Raw genomic sequence first — 6,634 nt, 5'->3', positions numbered from 1 at the left:
CATCGTGAGGTGCATCCCAGGGGCCAGAGCGGGCGACATAGAATCAAATCTAAAGTTGCTGGCAAAGAGTAATGGTAAGTTTGATAGGATAGTCCTCCATGTCGGCACTAATGACTCCCGACGTCGTCAGTGGGAAGCAAACAAAGTGAACATTGAATCAGTTTGTGCTTATGCTAAAACAATGTCGGACTCCGTAATTTTCTCTGGTCCCTTACCAAATCTGACCAGTGATGACATGTATAGCCTATAGCATGTCATCATTTAACCGCTGGCTATCGAGGTGGTGTCCAGAAAACGAGGTGGGCTTCATTGATAATTGGAGATCCTTCTGGGGAAAACCGAACCTGATAGGAAGAGATGGAATCCATCCTACTTTGGAGGGAGCATCTCTACTATCAGAAAACATGGCACATTTATGACATCTCATGAATGAGACCATGTTACAGAGGGGGAGTCCTCCACGCCCCTCTGCGCTTGCCTTAGGACAGTTTCCCTCCCATTGCTATCAGGATAGTTGTGTTCATCGCCATGACAACTGTTGTGATGGTGATGAATATTATTTTATGGAGACGGTGTCAGTCCCCCGACCCATATTTCACAATGATTTTAACATAAAATCAAATAAAAGAGCTATCAATTATAAAAATCTGAAAAAAATTAAAATCTCAAATCTAGAAACACCAAAACATAAAAGCATTAGATGTGCTCTATTAAATATTAGATCACTGAGATCCAAATCTCTACTAGTAAATGACCTTATCTCAGAAAATAACTTTGATTTATTCTGTTTAACTGAAACATGGCTGTATCAAGATGAATATGTTAGTTTAAATGAAGCCACTCCTCCCAGTCATTTAAATACTCATATGCCACGAGACATAGGCCGTGGAGGTGGTGTAGCAGCTATTTATCATTCCTCTCTCCTAATCTATCCTAAACCAAAGGCCAGTTACACTTCCTTTGAAAGCCTGGTTCTAAATTTATCTCATACCAAATCAAAAACCTGCCAGCCAGTCTTATTTGTGATAATTTACCGTCCTCCAGGCCCTTATTCTGAATTTCTATCAGAATTCTCTGAGTTTATATCAAACTTAGTCCTCAGTTCTGATAAAATACTGATAGTAGGAGATTTTAATATCCATGTGGACAAAGATAGTGATAGCCTGAGCTCAGCCTTTATGTCCCTAATAGACTCAGTTGGCTTTTTTCAAACTATTAATGAAGCTACTCATCGTTTAAATCATACTCTTGATCTTGTTCTAACATATGGCCTTGATATTAATGAACTAAAAGTCTACCCTGAAAATCCTCTGCTATCAGATCACTTTTTAATATCTTTTAACATTATCCTAGAGGATCTCGCACTGTGCAATAAAATAGTTACGAGTAGAAATCTATCCAATAGTGCTGTGGCTAAATTTAAAGAGGCCATTCCTGCTGCCTTAAACTCAGTGCACCATCCAATAAATAACTATGATATTAATTATAACCCCTCTCAACTGGATCTGCTTGTCGATAGCTCTGCTAGTCTACTAAAATCCACCTTGGACTCAATTGCCCCATTGAGGGAAAAAACTATTAAACGTCAGAGGAAAGCTCCGTGGTTTAGCTCTGAAACTCACACACTCAAACAAACAACCCGTAAATTAGAGAGAATGTGGCGCTCCAATAAAACAGAGGAGTCACGAATACTCTGGCAAGAAAGTCATAGTAAATACATGACAGCCTTACGACATAGTCGATCTACATACTACTCCTCACTAATTGAAGAAAATAAAAATAATCCGAGGTACCTTTTCAGCACTGTAGCCAGGCTAACACAAAGTCAGAGCTCTATTGAGCCCATGATTCCTCTAGCCCTCAGCTGTGAGGACTTTATGACATTTTTTAACCATAAAATTCATAAGATTAGAGATAAAATTAGCCACTCCCTGCCTTCACCTGGGCCTGCTGTACCATTAAATGTAAATAGGCCTAACCTAAACTGTTTCACACATATAGGACTTCAGGAACTTAACTCTATTATTTCATCCTCCAAACCATCGACCTGCCTTTCAGATCCGATCCCAACTAAGCTGTTTAAAGAAGTTGTTCCCCTAATCTGCCCATCTTTGTTGGAGACAATAAATATATCCCTATCAATAGGCTACGTGCCACAGTCCTTTAAAGTAGCTGTAATCAAACCCCTTCTCAAAAAACCTACTCTTGATTCCAGCACTTTAGCAAACTACAGGCCTATATCTAATCTTCCTTTTATTTCAAAGATTCTTGAGAAAGTTGTGGCGGCTCAGCTCTGTGACTTCCTTCAAAACAACAGCCTGTTCGAGGACTTCCAGTCAGGTTTTAGAGCTCAACACAGCACAGAGACTGCTTTAGTTAAAGTAACTAATGATCTACTCTGGGCTTCAGATGAAGGACGACTCTCAGTGCTAGTTTTATTAGATCTTAGTGCAGCTTTTGACACTATAGATCACTATATTCTACTAGAGAGATTAGAGGAATTACTTGGAATCACAGGGACTGCCCTAAACTGGTTTAAGTCCTACCTATCTGATAGGTACCAGTTTGTACACGTGAATAATAAGTCTTCTGTGTACACTAAAGTAAGCTACGGGGTTCCTCAGGGCTCTGTGCTAGGTCCAATCCTCTTCTGTATCTATATGATCCCCCTTGGTAATGTTATGAGAAAATACTCTGTTAACTTTCACTGCTATGCTGATGATACCCAACTGTATGTATCAATGAAGCCAGGTGAGACAAATCAGCTATCTAAACTTGAGGCCTGTCTAAAGGACATTAGGGCCTGGATGGACCAAAATTTTCTTCTTCTCAACTCAGACAAGACTGAGGTCATTGTACTGGGCCCACGACACCTTAGAGAAACCTATGCTAGCCTAACTGCCCTAGATGGCATTACTCTGGCACAAAGCACAACTGTTAGAAACCTTGGGGTTCTATTTGATCAGGACTTATCCTTCAACTCTCACATAAAACAAACTTCAAGAACTGCCTTCTTTCATCTCCGTAACATTGCTAAAATCAGATCTATCCTGTCTCAGGGCGACGCCGAAAAGCTAGTCCATGCTTTTGTTACCTCTAGACTGGATTATTGTAATTCTCTTTTAGCAGGCTGCCCGAGCAAGTCGCTTAAGACACTTCAGCTGGTTCAAAATGCTGCAGCACGTGTACTGACTAAAACTAGGAGAAGCGATCACATTACTCCTGTATTAGCCTCTCTGCATTCTCTGAATTCAAGATTCTTCTTCTCACTTATAAAGCCCTAAATGGACAGGCACCAGTCTATCTCAAGGAGCTTGTAGTGCCATACAATCCCCCCAGAACACTACGCTCTCAAAATGCTGGACTACTCGTTGTTCCATTCATCTCTAAAAGTAGTATAGGAGGAAGAGCTTTCAGTTATCAGGCCCCACTTCTCTGGAACCATCTACCAACCACGGTTCGGGGGGCAGACACCCTCTCTACCTTTAAGGTTAGGCTCAAAACATTCCTCTTTGGTAAAGCTTTTAGTTAGGAACCAGCTCATAGCTCATAGTTAAGATGCAATAGGCATAGACTGCCGGGGGGGGGTCTGGCATGCTCGGTTGGAGAGAGGTTGGAGAGGGCGTTAAGAGAGAGGTCATTTAGGTTAGAGAGGGACCGGAGAGGGTCCCATTCCTCTCTCAAACACTCCCTCTATGTCTGCTTCTTCCCTTGTGTGTTTGCTCCTGTTCTCCTTCTGGCTTTTGTCTTGCAGGTCCGTGGGATCCTCAGTGTGGAGTTACAGAGTCTCAACAACTCTGTCTCCACCCTTTCCTCTGCACACACCCAACACAGCATAACGTGGATGGCTGTTCATCATAGGAATGGGATCCACACAAGGTTCCTGCTGCTTAACAGAAGGTTTTCCTTGCCGCCATGATGAATTCATGTTGGGTGTGGGATACATATGTATGTGTATATACGTATATATGCATATGTGTGTATCCATAAAATGAAGAGTCCGTCCTTAAGACTGCTCTACTGTAAAGTGTCTTGAGATACCATTAGTTATGATTTGGCGCTATACAAATAAAGATTGATTGATTGATTGATTGATTGATTGTAATTCCTTCTCTTTGGTCTCCACAGTAAATTTCTCCATAAACACCAGTTAGTCTAGAACTTAAACCCTACTCCTCTACCTCCCACATCACTCCTGTTCTCCACCAGCTCCACATTCAGTTCTTCATCCACTTCAATATTCTTCTGTTAACTTTTAAGGCCATCCACCACACTGCCTCAAGTAAAGGGAAGTTTCTTTGATTGTGCTACATGGTCTTTTGGTTGACACAGCACCGACTTTTTATGACCATAGCCACGAACAACTGCAAAGATGACCACTTCCACTACATTTGAGTTCACAGAAGAGGATTACTGCTGAATAATTCTGAAAGACACAGAAGAGGTAAATAATGTGTTAAATCTTTCCAGCCTTCAGCTGTCCACTACATGCTTGAGCGCTTTAAGCAAAGGACTTTCATTTGTTCCCACCACCCACTGCAATGATTTTAATGCAATTGTTGACATTCAAAAGTTTTTTTGAACATTACAATTGAAGGAATTATATAGCAACAAACCCTATAACCCGATTGTTCCTGTTCTCCAAGGCAATAACACCGGAGTTGTCACACATGAGACCCCCGACAACACAGGAGACAACGTAACACAAACACTAGGAGGGGCTGGACCACGCACCCTTCGAGGTAAAAGCACCTTCATCCCGCCTCCAAAACAAAATGCTTCTCTGGACACATATTGTAGGTTGGTTCAACAAGATGTCATGCAACTTATTAACAAAAAAAGACAATATAAGTTAGCAGATAACCTGACAAAAGAAGAAAGATCTGAACTTGAATCCATAAAAAAATTTAACTCAATATTTATCAAGAGTTCAGACTAAGGAGGCGCTATTGTCATTTTGGACCGATCTGCATATGTTTATGAAGTGCAAAGACAACTGAACAATGAGACCTTCGATAGAAAACTGGAGCGCAATCCCATCTCGAATTTTAAAAAAAGAATCCAAACAAAATTGACTGAATTTTTAGAAAATGGGGAAATAAATCCACAAGAACATACTTACATGTCAGTGGAATGCCCAATCATGCCTGTTTTGTACATACTTCCAAAAATCCACAAAAAAAATACAGACCCTGGCCGACCAATTGTATCTGCTATTGGATCTTTAACTGAGTAAATCTTAGCCTTTGTTGATAACACACTTCAACCTTTGGTTATGTCACTGCCATCATATGTTCAAGATTCCATGGAAAGTTACTACAAACCATTGAAACTTCCGAAGAACCTTTTTTGGTGACCATGGACATTGAATCATTATATACAACGCACCCACTGTACTCCAAGCACCACCTGCATTGTTGAACTTATTAATTTAGTTCTAACCTCCAACAATTTTATGTTTCAGTCTGATTTTTACCTTCAGTTGTCTGACACCAGCATGGGCTCCAAAATGGCTCCAAGTTTTGCCTCCCTCTTCGTTGGACATTTTGAATACATCATCATCTTCAATGAGAGCTTGAACCCACACCTTGTGAACATCATGAACTGGAAGAGGTAGATCGATGACATTTTTTTCATCTGGAAAGGCTCTATTCAACAACTTGAAGTGTTCCAAAGCTTTATAAACACTAACAATTATAACCTCAAATTCACCATGGAACATAATGTCAATCAAATGAACTTCTTAGACATTCTTACATATAAAGAGGGTAACACACTTGGCTCTAACCTATTCAGAAAGAGTACTGACAGGAACTCAATTCTTCATGGACGCTCTTTTCACCCAGTGCCCTTAAAAAGAGCCTCCCCTATAGACTCTGACTATCAAACACAAGCAAATGATCTGGTCAGACGTAAAAAAAAAAATTACTCACTTTCTCAAAAGGATTGCTTACAACATGTAAAAAATACAACGGCTTCTAAAATCAACTGCATCATTGAATATTCTCCTTTAAGCAAAGACTTCAAACGAATTATCAATAAACACTGGCATGTCATTAAGTCCGATCCAAAGTTGAAAGGTCTTTCCAAACTCCCTTGCATTGTCTTAAAAAGACCACCCAATTTAAAGAACATGCTGGTAAGAGCGGACTTACCTTCACTCACCCAACCTCATTTTCTCTCACAAATACCAGAAGGGAATTATCGTTGTGGCCATTGCCCTCAATGCAACTTCACCCAAAAAGTGGGTGACTTGGGGTGTGTTCATGTGGATGGTGGCAGAGGGAAAGAAGCTGTTTTTGTGTCTGGAGGTTCTGGTCCTGATGGACCTAAACCTCCTTCCAGAAGGGAGAGATTGAAACAGTTTATGACCGGGGTGGGAGGGGTCGGCCACAATCTTTCCTGCACGCCTCAAAATCCTGGAGGCATACAGGTCCTGGAGGGAGGCCAGATTGCAGCCGATGACCTTCTCTGCAGAGTGGATGATACGCTGCAGTCTGGCCTTGTCCTTGGCCGTAGCTGCAGTGTACCAGATGGTGATGGAGGAGCAGAGGATGGACTGGATGATGGAGCTGTAGAAGTTCACCATCATCTTTGTTGGCAGACTGAACTTCTTCAGCTGCTGCAGGAAGTA

This window comes from Gouania willdenowi, chromosome 4 (genome assembly GCF_900634775.1).
Source record: "Gouania willdenowi chromosome 4, fGouWil2.1, whole genome shotgun sequence".
In the NCBI taxonomy this organism is placed as follows: Eukaryota; Metazoa; Chordata; class Actinopteri; order Blenniiformes; family Gobiesocidae; genus Gouania; species Gouania willdenowi.
The sequence above is the reverse complement of the archived record's forward strand: the minus strand, read 5'-3'. Positions refer to the sequence as shown.